Source organism: Phoxinus phoxinus, assembly GCF_949152265.1.
Source record: "Phoxinus phoxinus genome assembly, chromosome: 24".
Taxonomy (NCBI): Eukaryota; Metazoa; Chordata; class Actinopteri; order Cypriniformes; family Leuciscidae; genus Phoxinus; species Phoxinus phoxinus.
Window position 1 is genome coordinate 17693239 of NC_136899.1, and position 15007 is coordinate 17708245.

The following is a 15007-nucleotide window of genomic DNA, read 5'->3' on the forward strand; positions in this document are numbered from 1 at the left end:
ACGCCAGCCAAAGGATGACAGAAAAAACGGATGCTGTGTTAATTACGTGAAATATTTACCACAGAGTTTTCTTCTCATTTCTACCAGTGATCGCTTTATTCAATTTCCAACGTCGATCTGCGCACGTCAACAGCGCTACTGAGTTGTAGGTTGCCAGGTTGAGCTCACAAATGGGTTGAAATGTGAATGATGTGTTGATTGCGCGGGTAGAATGGGTTTCATACAAGATCTGGCAACTGGGCAACCTTGGAATAATATATTGATGTGATCATATAACGACGTTTGGGAATACAAATTACGGGAGTTTCACGGGAGAAAGGACAAAACGGGAGGGGGACGGTAGATGGGTGTGAAATACGGGAGACTCCCGGGGAAAACGGGAGTGTTGACAGGTATGGCCTAAGCTCTTCCTACAAATGCGAGCTCAGCCAGGGACTTAGTTGTAGGCCCATGTGAGCTTCCTTAGTTTCTAGGCTGATCCGGAGTGTAGTAGAGCCTGCTTTATAGACCCCTTTCCAGTTAGTAAACATGGTGACATTTTTTTATGGGCGGAGCTTAGGTGGTGGCAGAACGATCCCTCTGGCCGCTTCACTAACGTTAGTTTGCAAGTTTTGTTAGCTTGAAACAAGCTAGAAAATCAGATTTTATCTTAATGTGCAAGGTCACTCACTGTCCAGGACCGCGATTGTCATTTGCAAAAGTTTATTTTAACGGACGGAACCAGATTGGCTTACCCGTACACGCTCAGTCAATGGATAGACGATCTGACAGGATTAACGTTAACGCTACCTCCGGTTGAGTGGCCTGACTTCTACACCTACCCGATAGAGAAACCGAGCGTAAAGAGAAACTAAGGGCATATAAATCTTTAGATGCCTATAACTATGTGCTGAATGGTCACGTACAAGACTTGTGTGGTACGATCCGCAGTTCTGCCTAGCCAGCGCCAAGGCCAGAAGACGACAATGCAAAGAGTGACATTACGGTGCAATTGTAATGATGTGCATTAGAAAACATTAAGCTATAAAATTTCTAATTGGATCCTGTACTCCGTAGATTCTTGCACTCAATAACACAGCAAGATGACATTTAATAATAATAATAATAATTTAAGCTCTTTATTATGTAGCCGAATCTGTGCTGGTTTGTATTGGCCACCTACAGTTTTCCCTTCGTTTTGCCTCCAGCTAGCGCCATGACGTAACTGTGACGTCGGCTCGAAATTGGTCTATAGAGGCTTCCACTCTCTAGAGCTCCGCCCGAAGAGTGATATCAAGTGTTTGGGCTCTTTGTGAGCCTTCTTGACAGCTGTCCTGAGAGTAGGACATAGTAGGCCTTTCACATCCAGCGTTGTCAGGCTTCCTCTCGCTACAGACAGAGTCGAGTTATATGGGCCTCCACTCCTTAGAGTTCCGCCTAGATGGCGATATCAAGTAGTTAGGCTCTCTTTGACCCTCCATTGTAGCGGTCCTGGGTGTAGGACATAGTTAGGCCTCTTCTCACTTCAGAGAGTCATTATGCTGAGGCCTCCGTCCTCAGAGCTTGATCAGGCAGCAGTGCTGAGTCGTTAGGCTCCCTCTGAGCCTCCTTGGCTACTGCCTCTTTTATGGAGTGTTGACAGGACTCCTCTCGCTTAGTGTTCCTTTTTTAGAGGCCTCCGCTCCACCTGGATAGCAATGTCAAGTAGTTAGGCTCTCTGTAAGCCTCCTTGATAGCCGTCTTAGGTGTAGGACATAGTAGGCACTTTTAGAGAGTCGTCATGGTGAGGCCTCCGCCCACATAGCTCGGCCTATGCATGTCAAGTTGTTAGGCTTTCTGTGAGCCTCCTTGGTTGCCACGAGCCTCATTAGACCTCTCGCTGAGAGAGTTATTATACTGGGCTCGCTAGGCATCAAACCTTCATTGTCCAACTGGATATTGGACTTCCTCACCGATAGATCCCAGAAAGTACAAGATAATGAATCGGCATACAGAGAAGTTAACCAGGTCGTCATCTGGTGTGAAAACAACAACATGTCACTGAACGTCAACAAGACTAAAGAGATGACTGATGACTTTAGGAGGAAATATTCGGTTCATAACACACTCATTATTAATGGTAGTACTGTTGATTCAGTGAGAAGTACCAAGTTCTTGGGGGTACATATCACTGAGGACCTGTCATGGACCACAAATACTACATCACTGGTCAAGAGACTACACTTTCTAAGGAAGATGAGGAGAGCAAACCTTTCCCCTCCTGTTCTCACAACTTTTTATAGAGACACGAGAGCGCATTTTAACCAGTCTGGCATAACAGCTGCACGGCCTCAGACCAGAAGTCCCTCCAGAGTGGTGAGGACAGCAGAGAAAATCACCAGGACCTCCCTCCCATCTATACGTGAACTACATCTGTCACGCTGCCTTAACAGAGCCACCAAAATAATCAGACTCCACTCACCCCGACCATGGTCTGTTTACCCTTCTGCCTTCTGGCAAACGCTATTGCGATGCAAGACTGTCAGACTGGGTAATAGCTTCTTCCCACAGGCTATTAGAATACCCAACTCAAGTTAAATTGTATCTATACTTTTTGTATACATTTAGATTTGTTGGTCCTACTTGTTGATTTATTATTTGGTCTATTTATAGTGTATGTATAGTGTATGGCTAATTTCACTGGTACTTGTGACTAAGTGACAATAAAGGCTACTACTACTACTACTACTACTACTATGTTATAATACCTGTTGTTTGTCCTGTTTGTACTACTCCTATTTTGTTTTTTCTTGTTTATGATTGTATTACTTTGCACATTTGAGCTGGGGAAACACAGTATTGTTCTGCTGTATGTATTGCTGTATAGTTGGAATGACAATAAAGCACTTTGAACTTGAACTTATTTACTGTGGCCTCCGCTCTTCAGAGCTCCGCTAGAATAGCATTGTGAATGGTAGGCCTCTGTGAGACTCCGTGCAGAACGTCCTGAGCGTTGGGTGTTGCAGGCCTCCTCTCCTTTTGAGAGTTATCAATACTGAGGCCTCCGCTCCTAGAGCGTGGCTTGGCAGTAAGGTAGTATGCTAGGTAGTTAGGCTCACTGGGAGCCTCCTTAGCTACTGACCTCAGTGAGTGTTGCTAGGCCTCCTCTCGTTGTGAGAGTCATCGTATCCACTCTGCGGAGCTTCACGGGCCAGCCAGACTGAGTTTAGATCCTTTTTGAGCTTTCTCGGTACTGCCCTGGAGTTAGTGTCGTAGGCCTCTTGTTGAGGCCTCCACTCTTCAGGGCTGCCAATAGAGGTTCTGAGTGTTAGGCTTGGGTACATGCGTAACCTGAGATGATTTGAGAAATTAAAACAGTATCTGTTATGTACCTTGTGGAGATCAGTGGTTCTATTGTTTCCTTCAGTTTTTATTATTTTTAATACTATTACTAACAAGAAAAAACACTAAAATGTACAATATTTTAAACCGTTAAAGACGGCATCTTGCGTCAGCAGCATTTAGGCCAAAAAGCTGTGCTCGAACACACCGCAAAGACTATAGCCAACGGCCAAGTAGCACATGCGTTCTGTGCTTTTGTGTAAGGAAATAATTCTCTATATTAGCAGGTATCAATAGATATCAATTTGTCATTCACAAAGAGAAACCGAAACTAGGACAGCAGATATACAAACCGTAAACAAAGCAGCACTTTCTTCATTTGGTGGCTAATGCTGGTAATGAAAATATTCACGTATTGGAATGCTCAGGTTAGATGACGTACAATTAGACAGGGCTCTAGAGTGCGACCAATTTGGTAATTTGGTCGGTCATACTTAGCACATGCGACCAAAATTTTTTACATTACACTACATTTTTTCTAAAAACTAAGCGTATGTTCTCCTTTGACGGAACTCACACTCATGGGAACTCACACTCATCTCTCACGCTGTGCCACAGCGCGCACAACACAAGCCCTGCTTAATGAGTGACGACGGAGGACAGAACGAATCATTCAAGCGTAGCCTGGTTACACTTTAGGTCTGTGATATTAATCTGATTTTATTTTAGATATCGGCTTCCAAAGATTATAAAAATAATATATTGAGGTAAAACCATTAAAAACTATAGCCGCATTCTGTATAGCGCAACTTCCTTCCCTTCGGATCAGTATGCTGTCATTTCTCCATAAAACTCAAACTTAACGACAGAATCAGCACGATCAGTTATTGTTGTAAAATGCAGTCTAGCTACTGTTGCTAAATTGCGGGACGTGTTTAATAATAAAAACAGCTATTAAAAGCACAAAAATCTGTGCAAGAGATGCTGTTTGCAATGTGGCGCGCGCTCTGAAACAGACCGGAACGAGACAAGAAAATTATACTTTGGGTTTCATGTGCGCTAAACGATCAAATGTACATAAAAGTATGTCAAAATGACATCAATTTGGAGATTCACTAAAAACAGTTTATGTCTTAAATGGACATAGTTATGTAAATAGTTGCATATATATAATAGTGCATCAGTAGCCTATTAGATCTGCACTCTGTCTTAAAGGGGCCGCAGTCTAATAAACACGCTGATGATTGGGCCATATAGCCTATCAAACAACAAAAGGCAAAGAGAAAATAACTCAACTCTTGAATGAATAACTTCAGCTTTAATAAGCATTAATCTATCTATGATAAACCATGCAGTGTTATTTTACATTTGATTACTTGATATACCTGAACACTAATGTTAGAAGACCTTTCTGAAATTAAAGCACTGTGTAAGTCTATATATAATGTGCATCTTTGTTTAATTGTTTATCTTTTGTTTATCTATTGTTTATCTTTGTTTAATATATATAACAAGTATTTTATACACTGCCAATTTTGCATGTTTTCCCTCTTACAAAGCATGTAGAACAGGGTTTCTTCATTAGGGCGATTGGGCAACGCACCACCAAAGTGTGAAAGGGACTTTTTCAATCACAGTCGCATTCAACCATAGAATTACGCCAACAGTCACTGTTGTTCTGCCTCTGGATATAGTCCAATCAGCGTAAAGTCACGTTCTGTGGAGTACCGCCTCTTTTAGGGCGATTTCACTCTGGCCGAGAATCGCCCAGAGTGTTCCCATAGACTTCCATACAAAGATTTTTTTTTTTCGAACTGCAGGCACTGCAATGCATTCTCTATGGGTTCCGGGAGGGCTCGCACTAACGTGCTTTCGTCATCATGCGTAAACTTCACTTGTGCAGCGAAAACACTTGTGCTTTGTGAAAAACAAATATACCTCTATTAACAATATTTAAGCTGATGTGACATCCAATAATTTCCTCAGTGTATAACTTAGACATTCCACGGACATAATTCTCCATCTGTAAATGTTAGAAAGTTAAGCAAATATTTCCATTTTGCTATCAGGAGTGGACAAGCCTTCTGCAGGCTAAACTTCTGCGAACTAGCACCACCACCCATGTGCGCTGAACAGACAGAGCACAATAGAATAGGAGCACAATAATTCTGACAAAAATATACATTAACACTAAATTATAAATATATTTTGCTAAAATATTTGTTGTTGAATATTTGTTGTTGTTGGTGAACACTAAATGTGCTAAATAATTTCAAACCTACAAGTATATTTTTATGATATCAGTTTTCTTTTCATTTTTTTTCTTCATTTTAAGTTTAGTAAATTTAACAACTTCTTTAAAAAGCATTATTTTGTTTTTAGATTGTAATGTTGCAATGTTAGAATGTTATGTGATATGACCCCTTTTTTGGATAGACTGCAAGGTAGATAGACTGCAAGATTACATTCACTGTTTTATAGCCTTCAATATGGACACTGTTTGTAGAACAATATTTGATCAGGATATGAAATATATTTTTTAATTAAATACAAAAAAAATACAAAAAAATAAATATATATATATATATATATATATTATAGCATACATCGCCAGTTAGCCCAAAAATACTGATTTCTTTTGCAATTGGCTATTGCCCAATACCTTATGGCATGCTTTACATGCTGAATTTTCCATTTTTAGCTAAGCAGTATAGGCTAATGATACATTAGTATCACTGTTAAATGGTTATTTAACAATTAGCCTACATTCAGGCCTGTATTAATAATTCAGTCTGTTTGCGCCCCTACAATTTTTTTTTAGCACCAGCCGCCACTGATGTAGAAGTCATTTTTATCATATTGATTTATCATCTCTTCAACTGTGAGTGACGGAATATAAAAACAACAATCCAGAAAATCACATTGTATGATTTTTAAGTAATTAATTTGCATTTTATTGCATGACAAAAGTATTTGATGCACCAGTTTCGGGGCTGTCGCTGGGCAATACGGACTTCCAGCTTCCTCCAAAGATTTTCTATTGGGTTCAGGTCTGGAGACTGGCTAGGCCACTCCAGGACCTTGAGATGCTTCTTACAGAGCCACTCCTTAGTTGCCCTGGCTGTGTGTTTCGGGTCGTTGTCATGCTGGAAGACCCAGCCACGACCCATCTTCAATGCTCTTACTGAGGGAAGGAGGTTGTTGGCCAAGATCTCGCAATACATGGCCCCATCCATCCTCCTCTCAATACGGTGCAGTCGTCCTTTCCCCTTTGCAGAAAAGCATCCCCAAGAAATTATGTTTCCACCTCCATGATTCACGGTTAGGTTGGTGTTCTTGGGGTTGTACTCATCATTCTTCTTTCTCCAAACACGGCGAGTGGAGTTTAGACCAAAAAGCTCTATTTTTGTCTCGTCAGACCAGATGACCTTCTCCCATTCCTTCTCTGGATCATCCAGATGGTCATTGGCAAACTTCAGACGGGCCTAGACATGCGCTGGTTTGAGCAGGGGGACCTTGCGTGCGCTGCAGGATTTTAATCCATGACGGGGTAGTGTGTTACTAATGGTTTTATTTGAGACTGTGGTACCAGCTCCCTTCAGGTCATTGACCAGGTCCTGCCGTGTAGTTCTGGGTTGATCCCTCACCTTCCTCATGATCATTGATGCCACATGAGGTGAGATCTTGCATGGTGCCCCAGGCCGAGGTAGAGTGAACGTCACCTTGAACTTCTTCCATTTTCTAATAATTGCGCCAACAGTTGTTGCCTTCTCACCAAGGTGCTAGCCTATTGTCCTGTAGCCCATCCCAGCCTTGTGCAGGTCAACAATTTTATCCCTGATGTCCTTACAGAGCTCTCTGGTCTTGGCCATTGTGTAGGTTGGAGTCTGTTTGATTGAGTGTGTGGACAGGTGTCTTTTATACGGGTAAAAAGTTCAAACAGGTGCAGTTAATACAGGTAATGAGTGGAGAACAGGAGGGCTTCTTAAAGAAAAACTAACAGGTCTGTGAGAGCTGGAATTCTTACTGATTAGTAGGTGATCAAATACTTATGTCATGCAATAAAATGCAAATTAATAATTTAAAAATCATACAATGTGATTTTCTTGATTTTTGTTACCTATGATAAAAATTACAGACCTCCTTTGTAAGTAGGAAAACCTGCAAAATCGGCAGTGTATCAAATACTTGTTCTCCCCACTGTATGTTAGACCCTATACCGACTAAGCTACTGAAAGAGATGCTTCCAGAGGTCTATGATTAGCTATGATTAAACCGCTTGTTAAAAAAACGCAACTTGATCCTACAGAATTAGTCAATTACAGGCCGATCTCGAATCTGCCTTTTCTGTCAAAGATACTAGAAAAAGCAGTATCCTCACAACTGTGTTCCTTTCTAGAAAGAAAAAGATATCTGCAAGGATTTTTAGTCCGGATTTAGACCGTACCATAGTACAGAGACAGCTCACGTTAGAGTCACAAATGATTTGCTCTTATCATCCGATCGTGGTTCTATTAGTGTTACTCGATCTTAGTGCTGCATTTTACACCATTGACCACAACATTCTTTTAAATAGACTCGATACTTATCTGACCGTTATCAGTTTGTAGCAGTAAATTAAGAGATGTCTTATCGATCACAACTTCAGTATGGTCTACCACAAGGCTCAGTACTAGGACCGCTGCTGTTGACTCTGTACATGCTACCATTAGGAGATATCATTAGGAAACATGGAACTAGCTTTTACTGTTATGCAGACGATACTCAGCTGTATATTTCTTCAAAACCTAACGAAACCTACCAATTCACAAAATTAATGGAATGCATAGCTGATATAAAAAATTGGATGACTAGTAATTATCCTACTACTAAATTCAGAAAAAACTGAGATTCTAATTATTGCCTAGAATACTGTCTAACACTTGATGGCTGCTATGTTAAGTCTTCGTCGTCGGTTAGGAACCTGGGTGTGCTCTTTGATACCAATCTTTCATTTGAAAGTCAAGTGTCTAGTATCTGTAAAACCACATTTTTCCATCTTAAAAATATATCTACATTACGCCATATGCTCTCATTGACAAATGCGGAACAATTAGTTAATGTGTTCATGACCTCAAGGCTAGATTATTGTAATGCTCTACTGGGTGGTTGCCCTGCATGCTTAATAAACAAACTACAGCTAGTTTAAAACGCAGCAGCTCGAGTTCTTACCAGAACCAGGAAGTATGACCATATTAGCCCGTTCTGTCAACACTGCATTGGCTCCCTATTAAACATTGTATACATTTGAAAATATTGCTGATTACTTACAAAGCACTAAATGGTTTAGCTCCGCAGTACTTGAGCGAGCTCTTAACGCATTATAGTCCTTCACGTCTATTGCAATCTCAAAATTCTGGCCAGTTAAAGGGCATATTGCAGTTTTTTTTTTTTTCAGAATTAATATATAACCTTGTATGAAAATACCATATGAAGAGTAAATGCATGATTAAAAATTGTTTTGCCAGACATAAGGGCACAAATTTAGTAGAAAACGTGACAGTTTCCTTGACCGTGTTGAAAAAGCGCTTTTTTTTCACCACCGCGTCATATTACGTCACAATGGGGAGTCGTTTGCCGTTTGCCCACCCTGGAGCCAGGCCCGGGGTTGGGGCTCGTATGCGAGCGCCTGGTGGCCGGGCCTCCCCCCACGGGGTCCGGCCGGGCTCAGCCCGAAGGAGCGACGTGGGGCCGCCTTCCCGTGGGCTCACCACCTGCAGGAGGGGCCATAAGGGGCCGGTGCTGAGAGGATTGGGTGGCAGTCGAAGGCGGGGGCCTCGACAACCCGATCCCTGGACACGGAAACTAGCTCTAGGGACGTGGAACGTCACCTCGCTGGCGGGGAAGGAGCCTGAGATTGTGCGTGAGGTTGAGAGGTTCCAACTAAAGATAGTTGGTATCACCTCTACGCACGGCTTAGGCTCTGGAACCACACTCCTTGAGAGAGGATGGACTCTTCACCACTCTGGAGTTGCCCATGGTGAGAGGCGGCGGGCTGGTGTGGGTTTGCTTATAGCCCCCCAGCTCAGCCCCCATGTGTTGGAGTTTACCCCGGTGAACGAGAGGGTCGTTTCCCTGCGCCTACGGGTCGGGGATAGGTCTCTCACTGTTGTGTGTGCCTACGGGCCAAACGGCAGTGCAGAGTACCCGGCCTTCTTGGAGTCTCTGGGAGGGGTGCTAGAAAGTGCTCCGGCTGGAGACTACGTCGTTCTACTGGGGGACTTCAATGCCCACGTGGGCAACGACAGTGTAACCTGGAGGGGCGTGATTGGGAGGAACGGCCCCCCTGATCTGAACCCGAGCGGTGTTCAGTTATTGGACTTCTGTGCTAGTTACAGTTTGTCCATAACGAACACCATGTTCAAGCATAAGGGTGTCCATCAGTACACGTGGCACCAGGACACCCTAGGCCGTAGGTCGATGATCGACTTTGTGGTCGTTTCATCTGACCTGCGGCCGTATGTCTTGGACACTCGGGTAAAGAGAGGGGCGGAGCTGTCAACCGATCACCACCTGGTGGTGAGTTGGATCCGATGGCGGAAGAGGAAGCTGGACAGACTCGGCAGACCCAAGCGTACTGTAAGGGTCTGCTGGGAACGTTTGGCCGAGTCTCCTGTCAGAGAGATCTTCAACTCCCACCTCCGGCAGAGCTTCGACCGGATCCCGAGGGAGGCTGGAGATATTGAGTTCGAGTGGACCATGTTCTCCACCTCCATTGTCGAAGCGGCCGCTCGGAGCTGTGGCCGTAAGGTCTCCGGTGCCTGTCGAGGCGGCAATCCCCGAACCCGGTGGTGGACACCGGAAGTAAGGGATGCCGTCAAGCTGAAGAAGGAGTCCTATCGGGCCTGGTTGGCTTGTGGGACTCCTGAGGCAGCTGACGGGTACCGGCAGGCCAAGCGAACTGCAGCCCGGGTGGTTGTGGAGGCAAAAACTCGGGCCTGGGAGGAGTTCGGAGAGGCCATGGAAAAGGACTATCGGCTGGCCTCGAAGAGATTCTGGCAAACCGTCCGGCGACTCAGGAGAGGGAAGCAGTGCCCTACCACCGCTGTCTACAGTGGAGGTGGGCAGCTGTTGACCTCAACTGGGGATGTGGTCGGACGGTGGAAGGAATACTTCGAGGATCTCCTCAATCCCGCCGTCACGTCTTCCATTGAGGAAGCAGAGGCTGAGGGCTCGGAGGTTGACTCGTCCATCTCCCAAGCTGAAGTCACCGAGGTAGTCAAGAAACTCCTTGGTGGCAAGGCACCGGGGGTGGATGAGATCCGCCCTGAGTACCTCAAGTCTCTGGATGTTGTGGGGCTGTCTTGGCTGACACGTCTCTGCAGCATCGCGTGGCGGTCGGGGACAGTACCTCTGGGATGGCAGACTGGGGTGGTGGTCCCTCTTTTTAAGAAGGGGGACCGGAGAGTGTGTGCCAACTACAGGGGGATCACACTTCTCAGCCTCCCCGGGAAAGTCTATGCCAGGGTACTGGAGAGGAGATTACGGCCGATAGTAGAACCACGGATTCAGGAGGAACAGTGCGGTTTTCGTCCCGGCCGTGGAACACTGGACCAGCTCTATACCCTCTACAGGGTGCTGGAGGGTTCATGGGAGTTTGCCCAACCAATCCACATGTGCTTTGTGGATTTGGAGAAGGCATTCGACTGTGTCCCTCGAGGCGGCCTGTGGAGGGTGCTCCGGGAGTAGGGGGTCCGGGGTCCTTTGCTAAGGGCTGTCCGGTCCCTATACGACCGGAGCAGGAGCTTGGTTCGCATTGCCGGCAGTAAGTCAGACTTGTTCCCGGTGCATGTTGGACTTCGGCAGGGCTGCCCTTTGTCGCCGGTTCTGTTCATAATATTTATGGACAGAATTTCTAGGCGCAGCCAGGGGCCGGAGGGTGTCAGGTTCGGGGACCACACGATTTCGTCTCTGCTTTTTGCGGATGATGTTGTCGTGTTGGCCCCTTCAGACCAGGACATTCAGCATGCACTGGGACGGTTTGCAGCCGAGTGTGAAGCGGCTGGGATGAGAATCAGCACCTCCAAATCCGAGGCCATGGTCCTCAGTCGGAAAAGGGTGGCTTGCTCACTTCAGGTCGGTGGAGAGTTCCTGCCTCAAGTGGAGGAGTTCAAGTATCTTGGGGTCTTGTTCACGAGTGAGGGAAGGATGGAACGGGAGATTGACAGACGGATCGGTGCAGCTGCTGCAGTAATTCGGTCGTTGTACCGGTCTGTCGTGGTGAAGAAAGAGCTGAGCCGCAAGGCGAAGCTCTCGATTTACCGGTCAATCTACGTTCCTACTCTCACCTATGGTCATGAGCTTTGGGTCATGACCGAAAGAACAAGATCCCGGATACAGGCGGCCGAAATGAGCTTTCTCCGCAGAGTGGCTGGGCGATCCCTTAGAGATAGGGTGAGGAGCTCGGTCACTCGGGAGGAGCTCAGAGTAGAGTCGCTGCTCCTCCACATCGAGAGGGGTCAGCTGAGGTGGCTCGGGCATCTGTTCCGGATGCCTCCTGAACGCCTTCCTGGGAAGGTGTTCAGGGCACGTCCCACCGGGAGGAGACCCAGAGGAAGACCTAGGACACGCTGGAGAGACTATGTCTCCCGGCTGGCCTGGGAACGCCTCGGTGTCCCCCCGGAAGAGCTGGAGGAAGTGTCTAGGGAGAGGGAAGTCTGGGTGTCTCTGCTTAGACTGCTGCCCCCGCGACCCGGCCCCGGATAAGCGGAAGAAGATGGATGGATGGATGAAATTATCGTGATAAATGACTGTGAATTATGGCCTGTCAGAACATCGAGTCCACAGGTTTCCGAACAAGAAAAAGGATGGTGCTTTCTTCCGTGTTTGTGTGCGTTTTGTGCAGGGTAAGAGGTGGGACTTCGCTTCTGTGTCTGCTTTGAAAAACGCGGTAGTGTGTAGCGTTCACTATAGACTGCATGATTATAATCCCGGCGATATGATGAGTTAACGTTACGTTATATGATGACGGCGATATGTGCACACTGTCCCGGCTCCTTCATCGGGTCGCCCGGTCCGCCGTCAGCATGTGGGTCGGCCACCGGTGGGAAACATGACGGTCACGGATCCGTCAGAGATCACTTATTGTACATTTGTTTTACAAAATGTGCCTTGTCTTAATTTAATTTATTAACGTATCCTCCATAAACTTGTAATGTCTTGCAAGTCTGCAGCCGACACTTATTATTATTATAATATAATATAATGTTCATTTTCAATCTGTACTCCGAATGTTAATGTTTGTGTTGGCTGTTTCTACATATAAAAATTTTATACAGTAAGAAAGTTGTGATTGTGATTATTTTTTTATTCATTATCACCAAGTGGGGCCATTCAAAACCTTTATAATGTCCCTCTTTCTCTGGAAACTGTCTCCTAATGGCTGACATACACATGCAGGTAAGGGTCTAAATACTAGCTTTGCTATTGCCTGACACATAATTACAATATTGTGATCTGAGCATAGTGTTATACATATCGTCGGCTAACGTGAATACATCTATAAGCTAACACTGTTCTCTCATCGAGACCCGACTCCTGCCCTGTTCTCCTCACACCACAGCTCAATGCGTCTCCTCTGACCGTTGTTTTGTCTAATCCTGGCCTGTCTACTCGCTTGGCTTCATATAAGGCTCATAATTATATGGCTGAGGTCTGTCATACGAGTAAACATTTAGGCTACAATTTCCTCAGCGTCCGAACTGTCATTGCGATCCATTGCTTTCCTATTGTTTACTTTGACCGCTCTCCCCCATGATACGTCACTTCCGGTTTGGCGGTTTTCAAATGCGGAAGTAAAATTTTCTCACAAAAACGACTCCAGAAGCCTAAATAGCATTTTATAAGTATATGTTTATAAATCTAGTTCCTACATTATTGTTCTATACATTGGCGCACTGGGTACTCTAACCTGCAATATGCCCTTTAATAATACCTAGAATATCAAAATCGACTGCTGGCGGTAGATCATTTTCCTATTTAGCACCAAAACTTTGGAACAGTCTTCCCACCATTTTCCGGGAAGCAGACACACTCTGTCAGTTCAAAGCTAGATTAAAGACACATCTCTTTGACCTAGCATTATTTTATTTTTTTTATTTATCTATTTTAAATCATGTTACACCATATTTGTCTTAGATATAATTACCATGAATGTTCATTTTACACAGTTAAGCCACAAATATTGTGTAACAGTTCATACTAATTAGCAATTTAATTTGTATTAAATATCAGCAAACAGCAGTTCCAAAATAAAACTCTATAGGGTTCATTATCCAGAAATAGTTTTTAAGAATTTCCTTGAGAAATGAGGAAATTCCTCTGAAAGAGCTACATAGCAGATCGCATCTTTTTAAAAATACTGTTCCATCCATGTCCTGTGTATGAGCCGTGCGCATCCTGCGCTCACTGCGAAAGCTTGGCCAAGGGAACGTTGCGGTCATGACTTCAGTCCTGTCCTTCTACCTCCGTTTACGAGGCCTCAGCGGCGAGCACTGGGTGATCTGGGGGTTACAATGCGATAGCTTCTACCAGTGAAGCCCTGTGGGCCTTCCATTGCTCGGCACGCTCGTATCCCCCGGTCAAGTTTCTGGACGAGTTAGGTGGCTCGCCCACGAGTGGGCTTAATTTATCAATCGGGGCTTATGAGGAAGATTAGCTGTAAATCTCAGTATCAGAGGGTGGGCTAATGACTTGCTAAGACTTTCACCTCTGGGTGTGATATTTCAGTCTGAGGCGGACGCAGAGTTGGCAGCCATGCTTTCCCCCCTGTCTCCGAAGGTGACTGCACAGGCTCTGGGTCGGGCGACGTCTACACTTGTGGTTCAAATTCACAGCTGGCCCCAGGACCTGCACAAATATGTATTTCGCGCAGTAAGCCTCATTGCACAAACACTGTGCAAAGTCAGGGAGGAAGAAGAACAAGTTATAATGGTTGTACCGTATTGGCCCAACCAGGTTTGGTATCAGCCCCTCACTGGCAAATTTCCCTGAGGAGGGACCTTGTGACGTCAATGTGGGCAGGGCACAATGTTGCGTCAGGTCCGTGCTTTCCTTTCTCCAGCAGGGCCTGTTGTGCCTCTCCTGCTACAACTCTGAAGTGGTCGAGACACCATCTCGGCTCCTCCACACAAACCTGATTGTGTGGAGCATGCTGGCCTCCTTCTATACCCGTATGTCTAGGGGATTTGCCAGACATGTAAATTCCACACACCGACTTTATTGGCCTTTTCTGAATACATCAGAGGTGTTTGGAGTGACCCCTAGTGTCGGTTTAAACACAATGTCTTTGTTCCCTCCCAGGAACAAGGGTTACACTCGTAACCGAGAAGTTTTCCATAATAAACCGTCTTCACATGCTACTAGAAACTGAGCATGAAGAGCATGAAGTCATGGACAGTCATCGCCCAATAAAATTGTCATGTTTACATACGAGCTTCAGACACCACTGATTATGTTCCCCATAGTGTCAATACAAGACGCGGTGTTGAGGTCCACTTTGAAATGGAACTGCAATAATTAAGATAACTGCTCCCCAGACTTTATGTAAACTTGAAAATTTGCAATTTACAGAGCTCCAAACAGAAAAACTTGCATGATTTTTTAATTTCTTCTTTCATTTTAGTTATATTGTGGCCACATTGTACTTGCTCCTTGCCTCATTTTAGTT

General features: G+C 45.1%; 1 protein-coding gene across 4 annotated transcripts in view; it reads right to left on the minus strand.

The window, feature by feature from the left end:
• gnal (guanine nucleotide binding protein (G protein), alpha activating activity polypeptide, olfactory type) overlaps positions 1-15007 on the minus strand; it is a 137296-nt gene that overhangs the window by 34156 nt on the left and 88133 nt on the right. The window contains exon 1 of one of the 4 annotated variants that reach the window (XM_079601067.1): positions 3101-3259. The exons of the other annotated variants lie outside the window; for them this stretch is intronic. The gene's annotated coding sequence lies outside the window, so the exon portion shown is untranslated. Of the gene's footprint in view, positions 1-3100; positions 3260-15007 lie in introns of those variants that run through there. 4 annotated transcript variants of the gene reach the window in all.